This window comes from Podarcis melisellensis (assembly GCF_964234715.1).
Source record: "Podarcis melisellensis genome assembly, chromosome: 9".
Lineage (NCBI taxonomy): Eukaryota > Metazoa > Chordata > Lepidosauria > Squamata > Lacertidae > Podarcis > Podarcis melisellensis.
The window spans coordinates 39,751,373-39,769,986 of record NC_138541.1 but is presented as its reverse complement, the minus strand read 5'-3'; the positions used below and the strand labels follow the sequence as shown (position 1 = coordinate 39,769,986).

At 42.6% G+C, this 18,614-nt stretch overlaps 1 long non-coding RNA gene across 1 annotated transcript in view; it reads right to left on the bottom strand.

The window, feature by feature from the left end:
* Positions 1 to 3,095: 3,095 nt before the first annotated feature.
* Positions 3,096 to 18,614, bottom strand: part of LOC309378265 — an 83,160-nt gene continuing 67,641 nt past the window's right edge. Inside the window, exon 3 of the long non-coding RNA XR_014171972.1 lies at positions 3,096 to 3,248. This is a non-coding gene — a long non-coding RNA (uncharacterized lncRNA). The remainder of the gene's footprint in view (positions 3,249 to 18,614) is intronic.

Below are 18,614 nucleotides of genomic sequence, written 5' to 3'. Positions count from 1 at the left end.
TGACAGTCTTGAAATGCCTAGAGTGAGGGTGCTATCAAGCAACACACCAGCTGTTCTGTTGTGGAGGGATATGAATGGTGTATGGGCACTAGAATTTCTATCCAGAGACAACCATGTACCACTGGCTCTCTCCATTATACCGGGTTTCTGTTATGCCCACTATATCTATGCCATCTTCTAAAACTCAGTACTCCAGTTCACCTGTCTTGGCTTGGAGGCTTCTAGCATTCGCATATAACTACTTGTATACTCAAAACAAAAAAATTCCTTCCAGTAGCACCTTAAAGACCAACTAGGTTAGTTCTTGGTATGAGCTTTCGTGTGCATGTACACTTCTTCAGATACACACGAAAGCTCATACCAAGAACTAACTTAGTTGGTCTTTAAGGTGCTACTGGAAGGAATTTGTTTTGTTTTGACTATGGCAGACCAACACGGCTACCTATCTGTACTTGTATACTGTCTCTCTTTAAGTATCTGTGGCATCTCCACCTTGGCACCTTTAGCAGGAGATAGTGACACACTCTTCTCGGGACCTTATGCAAGCAAAGTCTGCGTTGGAACATTATTGAGCAATGGCTCCTCAACCTAAGCTGAGCCAGGTCAACCAAACTATGCCCCTTATCCCCTGTCTAGACAGCAGCTTCCTGTGTCTCTTCTGGGGAACAATATAGTAGAACCAGTTCAGGAAAGGATCTGGTGAAAGACAGGCACCCTTGCCACACCCACCTAAGAGATTGTGGCAAAGTGGATATATAATTATTATTATTATTATTATTATTATTATTATTATTATTATTATTATTATTTATTTGTACCCCGCCCATCTGGTTGGGTTTCCCCAGCCACCCTGGGCGGCTTCCAACATTGAATGCCCTGCGTTTCTGTATTTGTTCAGATCTCACTATGAATCTCAGGAATGGGTATTCACCAGTTTGGATGGGTATTCACCAGTTTGGAGCATAGAGAGACTGAGAGCATTTAATAGTGTGGCTAATTTCTGAGGTTACAGCTGTCTTGAGTACCACTTCTGTACAGTTGGGCTAAGCATTCTTCCTGATTGGAAGGTGGATATTTACCCAGATTTCATTGGATTCTCTCTCTGAACATTTTTAGAAGCTGTGAAAATGCATAATCTGTTTTCTTCTTCTGTCAGTCATGTCACCATTGTCAGTCATTCTTTTGCCTTTCGTTTTTAGGGGGCTGCATGCAGCCTAGAAAGCGGATACTAAATGCTAATACAGAAGAAGAAAAACCAATGGATTTAAAACAGGGGTCAGAGGGATCTTCATCATATTGGCTACCAAGTCAGACCATGGGTTCATCTAATTCACCACTCCCTATGCTGACAGGCAGTGGATGTCTGCAGTCCAAGACAGGAGACTTTCTCAGCCTGATATGGAAATGCCAAGGATGAACCTGGGATCTTTTTCTCCAATCAGATGCTCCGTCACTTTGCGGTGGCCATGCCTCAGCACATAAGGGCTCAGCTAAGGTGTGATGTTTGCTGTTTGAAACTTCTTTGCTCTGCTCTTTGGCAGTTATGGTAAGTGGATTTATTGTGTCTGGCGAGGTCTTTCCCCAGTAAGTAGAAATGAAAAAAATAACTAATGTTCTGCCCTTTTCTGCCAACACCTTTCCTTTGGAAAGGTTCGCTCATTAGTGTTTGTGAGTGGCTGATCCAAATAACTGCTAGATTTTATATTATCAACATGAGGTTACCCATGAAGACGCCCACTGGCTATTTGTCAAAAAATGAAACAAAACACCCAGCTTTTGTACTTGAGAGATGCTTGACTAATGCCATATAGTTTGACCCCGTTCTTCAGTTTTTTTAGAAGCTTAAAATTTCTAAAGTGTTCTTCAGCCATTAATATTCCTGTTTCATTAATGCAGGAGCTGTGTCCACCATGTAGACCTGCCCCCTGTGACATGGAATCATCATAGTGTAGGGTTGCCATACATCCAGAATTTCCCAGACTTATCTGGAATACTGCAGTCAGAGGCAGTGTCTGGGCAGAAATTGCTAAAATGTCTGGGAAAATCTGGACGTATGGCAATCCATGTTGGCAGTGCTGTTTTGGTCAAGTTTCCTGAAAAATACCTCCAAACCTTTGGGCTTTTTCTTTGCAATTTTGCTAAAGAAGCTCAACAATGTTGGGAAACAAAAACTTTTCAGTCCGGATTTTCACTGCTTGAAATATGGCAACTCTATTATAGTGCAGGGTTTCAAGTCATGTGGAATTGCCACAGATGGCAGCAATCTTTGTACAAAGACTAAGGGAAAGGCTCTTTGGCATGTCCTCATTCCCTACTCCCATGTTGGAATGTGTCCTTCAAATACACTGATGCCTCTTGATTGTCTGGATGAAAGAGATGGGTGTCTAGAAACCTCTGGTTTTTGCATGGCAGCAATGTATCCAACGGAGTCTAGTGCAACTAAGCTACCTCCTTCCCTATATCCAACCCAGGGGGGAAGCATCTGGCTGTCAGCTTCCTCAGTGTTGCCTTTGTAGAATTCAACAGGGAGGAGGATGAGAGCAAAACCAAAATTAGTTGGCTCTTGCTTAGTGTTTTTCCCAGCAGGAGCTGGTCGGAACTCAGTTCTGGCACCTCTCGGGTGGGCGCCATTAGCATTATAAGAGAACAAGAGAGGCATTCGTTGTGAGTTCTGGCCAGTGCTTTTTTCTAATAAAATAGGTGCCAGTACTCACCATGAAGTCATCACAGTAAGTGCCACACTTTTTAACAACAAAAAGAGGCACCAGTACTGTGTACCCTTGAGTACCCACCCCGAAAAGCACTGGTTCCTGCACCTCTTTTTTCTAGAAAAATGGCTCTGCCCCTGCTACTGTTGGCGTCCTGCTCTTCTGCCAGGTCCAATGGGCACCAGGTTCCACTGAATGTAGTTTACTGCACAAAGGTAAGAATTTCATCTCGCCTATTTTTGCCTTTGGCTTCACCCATTGCTGGTATGTGGCCCACAAAAGAAGGTAGTCCCAAGCCAAAAAACAAAAAGATTTCCCACTTCTGTTTCAAAAAGACAGGAGTCTTGCCAGTGTCTCATCAACTCTAGATGAATCATTAAAACATGCCTCTTTTAATATCACTTTATTTTTCATTGGTGGCGGTGACCATAAAGCATGGCATCTCTGATCAACCTCCTTGTGTCATAGTAGTTGTCACTGGAACGCTGTGCTGGCATTTGTTTCCATCCTGGACAAGGCAAGAGCTCCTCTTGTATTGATCTATAAAGCAGAAACATCTGTTAGAAGTGCTGCTGCAGGCTGCCTGCCAACCGGAGAGATGCTTATGGTTAACAAGCCCTTGTCCTACACTGTACATGTTGCAACAGTAAATGCAAAAGCATAATTAGACCATGTGCAGATTCAGAGTTGAAAAGTAAAGCACTGAGGTCAGGGGGAAAGAAAACCTGCCAACAATATTTAGTTCAGCAATACATTTTTGTCTACAGAACAGCCACTTTACTGGGTGAATGATATCAAAGCACCTTTTTGCCTTGGTTCCATTTCTAGCTCTTTAGGTTTTTCTGGCCTGCAATAAAATTCAAATTCCAACAGGACCCAACCCAACTATATCAGTGGGGGAGTTAATTATGTACTTCTCTCTTTTTAAAGACATGGGCATTAATAATATAATAAAAATAAGATGTTCTGGGTTGCATCCAAGATTAGTCTCAGAGTAGGCCCACTGAAATGATGAGGTGTGACTAAGTTAGGTCCATTAATTTCAATAGGTCTACTCTGAATAGGACTAACATTGCTAGAACACAGGACAGGATTACAAATCAGCATGGGACACTGAAAAGTGTGGCATGGTCTGTAATCTGCCTCATACCTACAAATTATAGCCCACTTCCCTGGGAGTAAAGTCCACTTATTTGGGGCAGCTTTATATATGTCTGTATCCACATGCTTAGAATAGAACAGGAAATCAAGTCTCCCTCTGGAAAATTAAAGGAAGATGTAAATCTGTATATGAACGTCACCTAGATTGTATTTCATCTTTACAGGATAATTTAAAGTTATTATTCTTGAGAATTTTTAAACTTTGTAATAGCTGGAGACAAACAAAGCTATTCTGGTTGGAGGCTCTATCAAACTGAGCTTTGTGACCATACAGTTCTTTGTCAGATCAGTAATTCAGTTGAATCTCTTTTCAAAAATGTTTTCAGATGATAAATTAGGAGAGTCAAAAAAGAAATATTTATTTAGTCAGTGGAAGAGTTTCAGTTCCAGCAGAAATGTAATTTAGTTCTCAATGGGTCCCGAAATGAAAGGGGAATAACTGAGGAAAGAGCCAGCTGTCACTGCAGAAGGAATACCAGCTATACGTCCTGTAGCATATCCTAGTCATGCAGAATAATATCTTTCCAAGATTAATGTCCAACATTTATTTCTAGTTCTGCAAATGGCTGTTGGCAATTTCTCCTACATCTAGAAAAGGCCAAGTAGTGTTTTTAATAGACTTTTTGGATTTCAATGATTCCACAGACTTCCTTCTGGCACCACTACCACTCCCCATATCTTGAAGAGGAAATTACAAAGCAATTGAAACACATAGAAAGACAAAGGGGGACCACATGGGCAGAATACAGAATGATGCCAGTAAAGCAAATCCTGTAGAGAAGTCTTTAGAGGCTTTAATTTAATCCCCTCTTCTTTTTTGCTGCTGCTGATGTTGCAAAAGCTGGACATTTGGAAGATCACTTTTAAGTGATTGATAAACTGCCTCAAATATAGATAATGCAAATGATGGGTTGAACGAACTCTGGTCATGTTCAAGAACAGCCTTGTAGGGTACACATCACCCCAAACAGTGTAGAACAGAGCCACCATGGCTAGCAAGGTGAAACAAATTGGAGGAGGGTAGTTTAATAGCCATGAAGGTTATGTTCCACCTCCACTATCGGAGGCAATACACCTCTGTAGACCCATCACTGGAGATCACAAGGTAGTAGAATGTACACTTTGCAGGCTTCCCATAGGCATCTGATTAGCTGCTGTGAGGACAAGATGCTGAGCTAGATAGGCCTTTGGTCTGATCTGACAGAATCGTCTTATGTTCAAGAGTAAAGGCCAGCATCTGGTATCGAACTGCATACAAGTATTTTTATTTATTTATCTAATTATCTATCTATTGAATTTCCATCCCACCCTTCAACCGAGGATCAGATTACAACACAATAATGCACAACAGAGTAACAAACAATACCTCCCATAGGCAGTTTTAAAAGCCATAGGTTGCTTAATTAGACAAAGCGCTGGGATGCAGATGTTTTTAGGAAGCACCTAAGTAATGCAGGAAGGCAACAACCCTTCCCTTACATTTGGACACTTCCACACATACGATCACACCAAAAGCCTGTACTCTGAGTTCTGTTGAGTAAATGTGGCTCATAGTCATTGACAAGTCTATCCTCCATGACACAGTGTGTTACTTTAGCGCAGGGGTCTATAACCTTTTTGGAGCAGGGCACGTGTTAAGTTTTGAGACATCCGTCACAAAATGGCTGCCGTGGCAGCATGGCATAGGACACAATGACTGCAAGGCAGGATATTGTATAATAACTATAGAGAGTACATTCATTGTTTCTTCTCCGTGCCATGGGCAACTTCAGGCTTACCTTGGGTAGCTAGCTATATCCTGCTGGCTTTGATGGTGGAGATCACACAATATTAATACCATACACACATAACAATGCACACCAACAACATGGAGCATTCCCTAGTAACAGGAAAAAATATACAAGGTGAATCTTGCGCGCGCACACTCATCACACACATGCTGAGCACAAACACATGTGCATCTCCCCCCCTCTCTCTCTATATATATATATCTCACACACAGAAACTTCACTTATGCAGTACACCTGTCCTGCCAAATGCATATCTCCCTCTCTCACACAGACCACATGTAGCTCTATCCCCCTTCCAAGTGTATTTTTCCTCTCACACACATGGGTGTTTGCAGGATTCCCGGTGGGTGGGGGAGGCTTTTCGAGAGGCAGAGTAAACCACTGAAAGGCATGGAGCAGGCTAATTTATCATGTACATGGTGTTTGTACATTTTGCCCCCTAGGTTCAGAAAATGCTAGAAACTCACTTTTGGTTTTATTGAAACCTAGAAACGGTTTATCCTGAGGGCATCCTAGAAGCCCCTGGTGGGCACCATGGTCAGGTTGGTGACCCCTGACCTAGCCTATACTTTCAAAGTAAGATGAAAAATAAATCCAAATAAAGAAATATATAAACCACTCAAAGTGACAACGGTACCTCCTTATGTGCTCCTATCCTGATTTTTCTTTTTCTTACTTGATAGAATTCAGAGTCTTGTTTTGAATCTTAAAAGCTCCATATGTTCAATGCTGGTAAGTAGAAAGTCATGTTTCCTTTCTCTAGAATTTGTTATTCTTAATGGTGCAACTTTTTCCATTTTAAAAAAAAGTATTGTGGATTATGAAATCTTTTCTGCATTTTAAAAATGAATGCATTCCCCATTGGGAATTATAAATCAGCAGCGGGGAATGTCTGTTCCCCCAGATGTTGCAGGACTACAACTCTGATCATTCCTGCCCTTGGGCTTTGCTGGATGGGCTGATGAGCCTTGGAGTGCAACAACATCTGAGGCATATGGTATGGTATCCCCAACCCTGTTATAAATGGCTTTATAAAAAGGAGAACAAAGCCACAGCATCCGTCAACCTACATTTGTATCCAGAATTTGTTTGGCAGGACTTGATTTTTTTGCCCATACTTCCACAGAACCTGTAGAACTGTTTCCAGAATCCACCACAGGCTCTCTTGCACATGCATAATCTCTAGCAGGATGGTGATATCATGCATGCCCTGTGAGATCTGACTCAACACCAGGGCTCTCTGGAACGGAAAGGAAGCACCACCAGATTCCAGTAATTCCCCATTCTGATTTCCCTCACAGCCCATCACAGGGTTCTGGTTCTAACTAATATCAAATGGTGCCCTACAAGAAGTAAATCATTGCTGAATCTGGTCGTGTACGCAGGATTAAATGTTGCAGCCTAACCTGTGCTTTCAATGTAGGATGGAAATATCAATAAATCCAAATAAATAAATATAAGCTCCAAGCCATCAAATCTGACAGCAGCACTTTTGTTGTGCGCTGCTGCCCAGCCCCCCTTTTTTCTACTCACTCCAGTACTCTGGCAGAATTATTCAACTCCTGGATTTATCTTTAGTTTAATGACTTATAAATTCTAATTTCCTTCGCCAAACATTTTAAGGCTTAAACACTGCAGTGCTCACATTACACATATTTATTAGGTATTCTCCTCCCCCTTCCTTCCCCTGGGAATGTTACTCTCGGCAACTTCATCCACATTTTTGGATTTCTAGCAAACGTCTTCCTTCATGGTGCCTTGTTGGGTCATTAACATTTACATGCCAACGGCTTCCCGCTGAGATTGTGTTAGTCGTCTTGGCACCCTTTCCCTCCACATCTGCTATTTTTATAAAGCCAGTAATACTTTTGCCAGCAACTAGTCCTGTTTATATATGTAGTCCAGTTCTCATTCGGAACTATTGCCTCTCTGGTCCAGGACCATCTCATCTACAACTTATGACACACCTCCCAAAACACAAAAGCTGCCCACAAACCACAATTAAAAAGCCTCTTCAGTAATTAAACATGTTCTCCTGTCAAGGCTAATCAACTCATACGTCATAGTAAAAACTCTGTATACACATTCCAGCCTGGTACTGGAAGGCAGTGAAAATTTACTCTGTGATACAGAACCAACCTTTCAATCTTCATTAAAGTTAAACTACATTTCTTTCATGTTACGGCAGCTTATTTATTCTTATGCTGTCTGCTCTAGGTTCAAGGCTTGGTTTCAAGTGGGTGCCCAGCACCTCGGTTTATAGGTATGTTATACATCCAGGAACAATAAAACTGAGGTGAACGAATTAATGAGAGTAATTTCTGACTGTAGCTGTCAGATTTGCACCTGTGGTCACATAGTATCTCTGGTGTTGCAACCTATAGGTCAGTTATTTATCTAGTAGTCAGATGACTCAACACATATCACTTGAGATGCCACCCTAGACCTTGAATAGCATGTTTTTGAGAGGCATGGCATTCAGGCTTCCAGTAACCATCAGGAGCAGTGTAATAAAGTGAAAAGACAAAGGAGAGAGATAGCAAGGGAAGGATAGAGACAACGATTTCATGGGCCATTTGAAGAAGCTCAGTGCACCTCAAGTGAGGAGGGAATACAGTGACATAACACATTATTTGCCTCCAGAAAGTACAGTGGTACCTTGGGTTAAGAACATAATTGGTTCTGGAGGTCCGTTCTTAACCTGAAACTGTTCTTAACCTGAGGTACCACTTTAGCTAATGGGGCATCCCGCTGCCGCTGCACCGCCGAAGCACGTTTTCTTTCTCACCCTGAAACAAAGTTCTTAACCCGAGGTACTATTTCTGGGTTAGCGGAGTCTGTAACCTGAAACATCTGTAACCCGAGGTACCACTGTACCAGCTTCGTTCTCTGGCTTCTCCAAGTTTCTCTCCAAAATTCGGTCCCTGCTCTTGCCAACCTAGCAGTTTGAAAGCACGTCAAAGCGCAAGTAGATAAATATGTACCGCTCCGGTGGGAAGGTAAACGGCATTTCCGTGCGCTGCTCTGGTTCACCAGAAGCAGCTTAGTCATGCTGGCCACATGACCCGGAAGCTGTATGCCGGCTCCCTTGGCTAATAAAGCGAGATGAGCGCCGTAACCCCAGAGTCGGTCACGACTGGACCTAATGGTCAGGGGTCCCTTTACCTTTACCTTTAAGAATGCTCATATCATTACAGTTAGAGCAGTAGTACTAAGTTAGAGTACTAGTACTCAGTAAAACACAAGTTCCAATTCCAGAAGAAAGAGTTAAGGAATTTCGTATCACGTCTTAGAGGATAGAAATATTGAGCAATATATTGAGTATATTTGACATACTCCTGGCTATATTGCTGGGCACAGGATTAGGTTTAAAGGAGCATTTTGGAGGTATCTATCTCAGTTGACTGGTTTTTCCTTACTTTGTATAGACAGAGAACCCACTTCCAAGCTGGTTGGCTGGTTCTTTGCTATTGCTCCTCACAGGAACTTCAATAGAAGCTAAGAATCTAAACCATTTGCCTTAGATCATGTAAAAACTCTGTGGGACACAAAAAATGTCTGTGGAACACAAAAATGTAACCAGATCTCCCAAGACCCAGAACAGATCATCATCACAAATTGTTATTTTCCCCCACAGCTTTGTAGAATGTTGACAGCTGCATTTGCAGTTTGCATTTGCAAACTCGGACCTTTGCATAAAAAGAAGTATTCCCAAAGTGGAGCTTTCAATTGAGATTACACTCAAATTACATACACTTTCTGAACAGTTTGGAATAAAGTTTGGCCATCATAAATGACCCCCATAACCGGTGTCCTATGATTCCCTTAAAAGAAAAGCTATTCTGTTCACACTGTGTGAAAATGGAAAAGCACTGGCAACATATATTTGACCTATGTTTTTCTCCAGTTCACCTCAGGGAGCTACAGTTCTCAGAGAGTAACAATCAGTCCATCTTTGCAAGGAGTTCTGGGAATTGTAGCTATCTGAAGAGACCTGGGGTCTCCTAACAACTCTCAGTTCCTTAACAAATTACAGCGCCTAGGATCCTTTGGGAGAAGCCATGCCTGTTTAAAGTGGCATAATCCTGCTATCAGTGCTTAGTGCAGACAAGGGTTACCATGTCTGACTCTTTGTACATTAAGGCCTACAGGGAAGGACCTCTTGTGGGTGCCCCAACAATTGAGCTGAGGCAGCTGTGTGCTAGAGAGAGGGTCTTCAAGGAGTGGGGCCATAATTATTGAATGCTCTTCCCATAAAGTTTCACCTGGAATCTACCTTTTATCTTCTCAAGCTTGGGATACGATATTAATCTTTCTGACTGTTTTATGTTACTTCTGTGATGTTGTACACTTTCCCTTTTGTGTGTGTGTGTGTGTGTGTGTGTGTGTGTGTGTGAGAGAGAGAGAGAGAGAGAGAGAGAGAGAGAGAGAGAGAGAGAGTGTAATGATTCTTTCCTCTAAATTGCCCCGGGGATATAAGGAAAGGCAATATTAAAAAATGACCATAAATAAAAAATCCAACCCCATGTGTTTCTGATTATTTCAGATTTTTCCATCTGTTCCCCTCCCCAGCATACAAATATGTATTATTATGCTTATCCAAGGCCTCCTTGATACACTTATAATAGGTTATGAAGACAGAATCTTATACAAACAGCCATACTTTTGCATGCCTGAGTTAGAACTCTCCCAGCCATTTTGTATCTATGTAATTGGTTGGACACTTCTATAATGGTATGACATGCTTGTAAATATTAACTGCGGTGGAACACAGAATCTCAGCAAAATTTTACTGCATTTTTGGAGGGAAAGTGAAAGGTCAGCTTGCCTAGGAGAGTAACTTCACACAGACACTAGGGTCACCTGAGCACCGCTGGCGTCAAATGGGTGGTAGCAGAGCAAGGAGAATGAAGAGGGTGTGAGTTTTAAGAAAGGGAGAATAGCAAGAGAATCTCAGAAAACAGAGAAGAGCCAGAAGCCTGAGAAAAGTGAAGCGGAGGAAGCCTGGTGATGAGGAAGTGGTGGAGGAAATGCACGTGTGTATTTTGGGTGATGAAAGAGCAATAAAGGTATAGAAAGGCAGGAACAGGAAGACTAAGTGAGCAATCCTAGCTACCTCAGTCCAAAGGGAAATTATAGAGACACGGGGTCACTGCTATACCTGCGACATGTGGGAAATGGAGGCAGATTGCTGCGCCAGCCTGATGCTGGTGCAGTGATTGGACCTGGAACAAGCCTGTTGCCATCATGTAGCGGCAACAGGGCTAGCTCAGGATACAATGGATCCCAGGTCAGTTTGCCCCAACCCCACTCAAGAAAGCTTCATCTTCGGTTGATGGGATGAAGCAGGGGCTCTGCACCAGTGGAATAGTGATGCGGCTGACATTGGGAGGCTGATGGAGGCCTGTAGGTCTACTGGGGGGACACCTCTGCCCAGCACAAAGGGCGGGGAGATTGCTTTGTCAGGAAGAAGAAGAAGAAGAAGAGTTTGGATTTGACATCCCGCTTTATCACTACCCGAAGGAGTCTCAAAGCAGCTAACATTCTCCTTTCCCTTCCTCCCCCACAACAAACACTCTGTGAGGTGAGTAGGGCTGAAAGACTTCAGAGAAGTGTGATCAGCCCAAGGTCACCCAGCAGTTGCATGTGGAGGAGCGGAGACGCGAACCCGGTTCCCCAGATTACGAGACTACCGCTCTTAACCACTACACCACACTGGCGAGAGGAGGCGAGAGAGGACACTTAGGCTGCAGTTAAGTGAACACTTCCTTGAGAGTAAGCCTCATTGAATCTAAGTATTCAATTGCACTGTTACTGGTAATTTCACCTTTTGATTTAAATTACTAGTGAGCACTTCATATCCGTTAACCACTATATGAAGCAGGCTCTAGTCCAGGGAAGCTTATGTAACAATAAATTTCTTACAATTGAACGTACAAGGATTATTATCTCCCCAGGTTGAAGTATTTCAGTCAGCAGAAGAGAGGGTTTGAATTAATAAACTGTAAAACCCAGTACAGATTTACAGCCAAATACAAGAGTCAACTGGAGTTAATGGAATTATATAAATCTAAGTGCTTTCTTTTAAGTGGGGATGAATCAAGCTGTTGATTAATTAAGATGAAAGCCAGTTTGAGTTCTGGCTCTTTCTATGCAAGAAATACAATTTTTCATTTAACGGCTTTTTAAATGTACACGATAGCTATTGAATGAGAGAGAGAAATAATGCTAGAAAAGTTGTTGGCTTCCTTCATAAGGGCACTTTTGATGAGAAGGTAATAGTTTTCCAACTCTGTAAAATATTGGTTTTAAAATAATGCTTATGTGCTGAGATAAAAGGTCTACTGAACTTTTGAGATGAAGAATGAAAACATTCGTTCGAGGAACAAATGGTCGCATTAAATCCCTAAAGGTCGGGTGTCTCTACTGCAGGGGATGGGAACCTGCAGCCTTCTACATGTTGTTGTATTACAACTCCCACCCCTGACCATTGGTTATGCTGAAGTCCACCAACATCTGGATGCCTGCAGCAGAGGTGCTGTCTTGCACCCAAGATTGAGGAGTGCCACCTGCCATTCACTGTGTGTGTGTGGTGATAGGCGCCCGGCATGTGCTGCCTGTGTGATGTCATGTGCATGATGTCACAACATCAGGAGGCTAAACACAGATACCAGTGTGGCACAGCTTTCTTTCTCATACTCAGGAGGAACCAGCCACTGAACAGCACCACTCTCGGCTCAGTGATCAACCTCCTCCGACCCCTTAGCACTGAGGAGGCCTGGCCCCATGCCAGCAGATTTTGAGGGGGCCGAAGACACCTCCACCCCTAGGAGTTAGCACACCTCACCCACAGCTTCCCCAGCCCTGCTTTAGTTACTCAATTTACTTTGCCAACTGGCACATAATATTCTGTCACTCCTGGAGACAACCGAGCATGCTTAATCATCACTAGGATGGATTTGTTTTGTACTTCTGCCTATCTCAAGGTTCACCCAGACATGCTGATACCTCCTTCTGGCCCTGTTTTGCTTTCCAATCTGTTGACACTCAAGAGTTTGCTCTTAGAGAGAATGGTCATCTTTTCATCTCTCGATGTTCATATTAGTTTTGAGAGGCTAGTTTAAGTTCTTTCCCAACATAGGCCAGTTAAGGTGTCTCTGAATAAGGGCCACACCTCTTGTGTCTTGGTTCCTCCTCAATAAAATGTGAGCAACTGATACGCCAAGTATGCCAATTATGTGCATCCACACTATGCAAATTAGTTATGTCCTTCAAGGTCATCATATGTTTCCAATGCACCCTTTGCAATCTTCCTGGCTGCGGATAAGAAGAAAGGCTGAGCCTCATTTACAGTAAGCCGTATTTATATTTTGGCAAGAGAAAAGGGGGCCTTAAATGTTTAAATATAGAGCTACACCATAAAAAAGTATCTTAAGACCAATGAGAACAAGGAACACAAAGAGTTTTTCCTCAAATTATTTCTTCCCAGAACAAAGCCCCTTTGCATTATTTATAAACCCTCCCAAGGTAGGTAATTGGGGCTGAGAGACTTATCAAGTATGGTCTCCCAAATGCTTTAAGATCTTTATCTTCTTTTGAAGTTCATTAATGATAAGAGGAAGTCACACAATTACACTTACACAGCATGAACTGGGAGCTTTATGGCAGATTAAGAATGGGATCTGCTAACATGTAGCACTGCCAATTACTGCATTCCAGAAATTATTTTCTAAAAACATTGAATATGGAATGATTGCATTACACAAATAAGTACCTATTCCTCATGTTCTCTGCCTTTTTTAAAAAAAAATAGCTCAATTATTGTTTTTAACTGCAAATTCATTGGAACATCTCCTGGCTCTAGGGCTGCGATTATTAAACTGATAATAGTTCAAATGGTTTTCTTTGTGGCTGTTCTGAGCCATTATTCCTATTCCAGCTTAACATAAATCCTGGATGGTTTTCATAAACTAGGCAGTGAAGCATTTATGACAGGTAAGAAAGGGATATATATATATACATACATACATATTTGCTTTCGTAGATTTTCACGGGTACAGGAATGCAGGTTTTGGTGTCCTCGGGTGTCTTCCCGTGTAAAAGTTGGGGTGTCTAGGCGACGTTTCGACGAGGTCTCACTCGTCATCTTCAGGCTGGTGCTTTCGGCTTCTTGTTACTGGAACAGAGCAGGATCTCAGTGTTTGAGTTCCTATAAATACTGTTGAGGGGGTGTGGTGTATAGCCTCCAATGTTCTGGGCAGAGAGGAAGTTCCCAGGCTAGTGTGCCTTTTCTTCTTTTGTTCCTTAATTACTTGAGGGATATCTTGAGTGATTTCTTGAGTGATATCCTGAGTACCACTTAGGTGGGTCATTAGGTGTGGATTGGTTGCTAAAGTCTTTGTGTCTTGACCTCTTGAACTTTGTGAAGAGTTTTTCTGAGAAGATGGCTGTACTGCACTTAGTTGTGCTCTGGCTTGGCTTCGTGTATAGGGGCGAGCTGTGGTTTTGTGGCCTGTGTCAGCCAGATCTGTGTAGGGATTGCAGGGGGGTGCAGCATCCGGAGGTGCCACCATGGTTTGGCTACTGGATGGTGTCTGTAATTTATCTGTGGAGAGGGTCTGGGTTTGGGTCTGGTGTGGTTGATTGGTGATGGCGTTCTGTGTGCCTCTGGATCTGGTGTCAGTTTTTGTGGGGAGGGCTAATTTCCAGATGTCTGGCAAGCGGGATGTGTCGTCACGCTTGTTCATGTTGTGAGGGTGTTTCTCTATCTCGATGGCTTCCATGATTATTCTCTTGTGGTGATGTTCCATGTTAAAGAGCAATTTGGAATCTGCAAAATTAATTTCGTGTCCTGTTTCTTTCATGTGTTGGAAAAGAGAGGAAGTTTTTTCTTCTTTTTTGACGGCATTCTTGTGTTCTGCGATACGTGCATTTATTCGTCTGTTTGTTTGTCCAATGTACGTGGCTGGGCAGACTTTGCAGGGTATTTCATAGACCCCTTGGTTTTCCAACTGGATTTTATCCTTGGGGTTTCTGAGGATATTGGCTATTTTTTGGTTGGTGCAAAAGGCTGTTTTGATATTGTGTTTATGGAGGATTTTGCTAATTTTATCTGTAGTGCCCTTGATATAAGGAAGGAGGGCCATGCCATTGTTTTCTTCTGTGTCTTGGTTTTTGGGGGGTGTTTCTTTTTGGATTAGCTTCGTAACCCTGTTTTGCTGGTATCCATTGGCAATTAACACATTTGAGAGATTCTGTAACTCAGTTGTCAAGTGGTCTTTGTCAGCCAGGCGTTTGGTTCTGGAGATGAGAGTCTTGGCTACGGAGTTTATTTGTGCAGGGTGGTGGTGTGATTGTGCATGTAAGTAGCGGTTGGTGTGTGTTTTTTTCCCGGTAGATAGTGTGTCCTAGGGAGCCATCAGGTTTTTTTGTAGATTAGGACGTCAAGGAAGGGAAGTTGGTTGTTGGCTTCTATTTCCATAGTGAATTGTATTTTGGGGTGTAGGCTGTTGAGATGTGTGAGGAAGCCAGAGCACAACTAAGTGCAGTACAGCCATCTTCTCAGAAAAACTCTTCACAAAGTTCAAGAGGTCAAGACACAAAGACTTTAGCAACCAATCCACACCTAATGACCCACCTAAGTGGTACTCAGGATATCACTCAAGAAATCACTCAAGATATCCCTCAAGTAATTAAGGAACAAAAGAAGAAAAGGCACACTAGCCTGGGAACTTCCTCTCTGCCCAGAACATTGGAGGCTATACACCACACCCCCTCAACAGTATTTATAGGAACTCAAACACTGAGATCCTGCTCTGTTCCAGTAACAAGAAGCCGAAAGCACCAGCCTGAAGATGACGAGTGAGACCTCGTCGAAACGTCGCCTAGACACCCCAACTTTTACACGGGAAGACACCCGAGGACACCAAAACCTGCATTCCTACCCGTGAAAATCTACGAAAGCAAATATATATATATATATATATGCAGGTTAACCTCACCTTAACCGTGGCTTACGTTTTCAGATAAGATGAGAACTTGTTGGAGATATCAATCAGCAGTATTTCTCAAGAAGCTACAGGATGCAGCTTGAATTGTGGCTAACATTATCGCTATTCAGCTTCAAACACTAACAGTGGGAGCCCACTGGAGCCAGAGTAAATGGTAATTTGTACACAGTTGTCAGGGAACTGCCATCAGAGCTAGAGGCGGAGGGAAGGCTCCAGAGGGATGCCGGAGAGGGTCCCAGTAGGGAGAGAGGCAGCCCATCTGCTGGGGAAGGAAATCAGCCTAACACCAGTGGAGAAGGGGGGCAGATGGGGGAATCGGAGAGGAGGCTCCAGGACTCTTCACCGGAGACCAGCGGGCAGAGCACGGATACTCCACTGCCCACACCCTCCCTGCGCAGAAGACTTCCGTGCAGGGAGAGTAGGAGGAGACTTGGCGTCAAAGAACTTCTTTGCTGGAAGAAGTTCAAGAAACGCCCACTGACGGATTCTGCCAGCGACTGAGACAGCCACAAAGTGAAAGGCTGTCCCGACAGAAGGGGTTCAACCAGGTAACCTAGCCAGGAGTGGCGGCAACTTACGCACGAGCAATCCCTAGAAACATTACAGCAGTCTTGGTCTCTTTTCAGTTTCTGAGCAGGAAAGCACATGCACTCAGACGATGCTGGCGGGAAAGACTCTTTCACAAACTGATAAACACTACAAGTCCATTCAAACATTGTGGGAGGAATCCAGTGACACTCTCTTCTGATAGCTCTGTCAGCGCAAGCCAGTAAAATGAAATCATCCCCACTCTAAGTCGTCGTACGGCTTAAGTAAGTAATGTATGTTTAAAACATTGAAACAAAAACACAACCTAAGACCAGTAAGACAGCCATGTAAAAACACAAAAAAAATGAATAAAGCAGAAATTCAGTCGTTTAAGAAAAGGTCCAATCTTATGGGTCAGGGAAAGCTTAGAATGTATTGTTGCATATTGTTATAGAATGTATTGTTATAGAATGTATTGTTGCATATTGTTGCCTGTTAACCGAGGATCAATAAATTGTATTCAAATACATTTGCATCTCAAGAAAATGGAAGTGTCATTTTTTAAGCATTCAAAAAGATAAGTGCTCACTTCCTCCATCTTTACTTATTCCCGTCAGATTTGCTCTGAATCTTTGCCTCATTTGCTTACAGAATACTGAGATAGCAAACATAAATGACCTCAGTAACCACAGTGGCAAAGTTTATTTGGAGAGTTACTGGTTTGGTGGATGTGGAGAAAGGAGGAGAAGGGAGAATAGGGTAAATAATTGTTTCTAATGGTTTCTCTGTATTATTTATTTTGGACTTACGGCAGTAGACTTCAACAGAAACTTTATGGAGCTAATAAAATTCCCAACATTCTCAGACATGGGTCGTGGTGTTTATATATTAGGCAGAATACAACGGTGTGTTTATGAGAAGAATCCAAGCACTTTGCAGTGATTCAAATAATTAAGCACACGTTTTAAAAAGTTTGAATGCTGAGTTACAGGTAGACTTGGAGCAATCAGAGCTTTACCTCTCTAGGGGGTCTGTTTACACAAACACATGAGACATTTCAGAAAACGAACTTACTTAAAAAACATTGTTTAGTCCACTGTTTCCCCTAAACAAAGTAATAGAAGCAGCACCAGCAGTTATTCCTGTTAAATATCATGGGGTTCTTGTCTAATGATGCATTGAAGATATTGAATTGGATCCCACAAAATGCAAGAGGTAATTAGCCACAAGGCAGGAACTTACATAACTGGCTGCAGTCCTCAAACCATTTATTTGAATGCAACCTTAGAGAAGCTGAGTGGTCAGCAGTGGTAAAGTTCAGCCCAAGCTGAACAAAGGGACGAGATTTCTAACCGAGCCTAACATGCCAATTTTGTATGTGCACTGAAATATATGAATAATACTTCTTGTTTGGCTGTTGCCAACCTGACAAGTAAAGATTTTTGTTCAAGTCTTTTGTAAGGTGTCTATTTTATCACAAATAGCTAACCGAGCATGCTTATAATAGTCAACCAATCCCTTGCACAACCTACCAAACACAGCCTATCAATAAAACCGATTATAAAGGGTGACAGACAAAGAACTGGCAATCAAAACATGTCTTAGAAATATAACAGCATTTTACAAATTTGTCACCTGTTCTGCATTATATATAAGGAAACATCAAGAGGGTATTTAAAGACCAGATGCTACCGGACTACAACTCTTCTCACCCCTGACTATTGGCTATGCTGACTGAAGTTGATGGGAGTGGAAATCCAGAAATGCAAGAAGGAGCACCAATTCCGCAACCCTGCTGTTACACAATCGCATAAGAGGTTGGATTATGCATTTCGCCAGCCCCCTGGTGGTAATCACAAATGCATAGGTTACGATTTCTAACCCCAAATGATGACAAGGGAAACATTTATCTTTAAAAGGAACTCTAGAAAATCTGCCATCTAAAGGTCTTGCAGATAAACTGTCCAGTGAAATAGCTCTTCCATATTTAGGTATGGATAAAAAAATTAAATAAGGTATACAGTTACTGAAGGGAGATCAAGGCAGACTCTGTAAATGCAGGGTGCATGGCTAGCGCTGGCCCAAGGCAAAGGTCAAGATTGCACCCTCCCATGGCACATATAGAACCTGACTGGACTGGCAGGTGAATTTAACTTCTACATTGGTGACAGGTCAGTATCCTCCACTGTAACTAAGGACAGCAGGCTAGCTTAGTGGATGATATGCAGGCTGAATGGCACACACAACTCTGTCTTCCATTACAACTGCACTACTCCTTGTTGCCCACCTCCTGAGATAGCTGCCTCACTTTGCCCAGCAGTGATGCCCCACAGGCTGACACATAGCTTCTGCAAATCCATATCTTCTTCTCTACTTAACTGCAAATTTAGCTGGCTCTAAATCCAGTGACAGCAAAC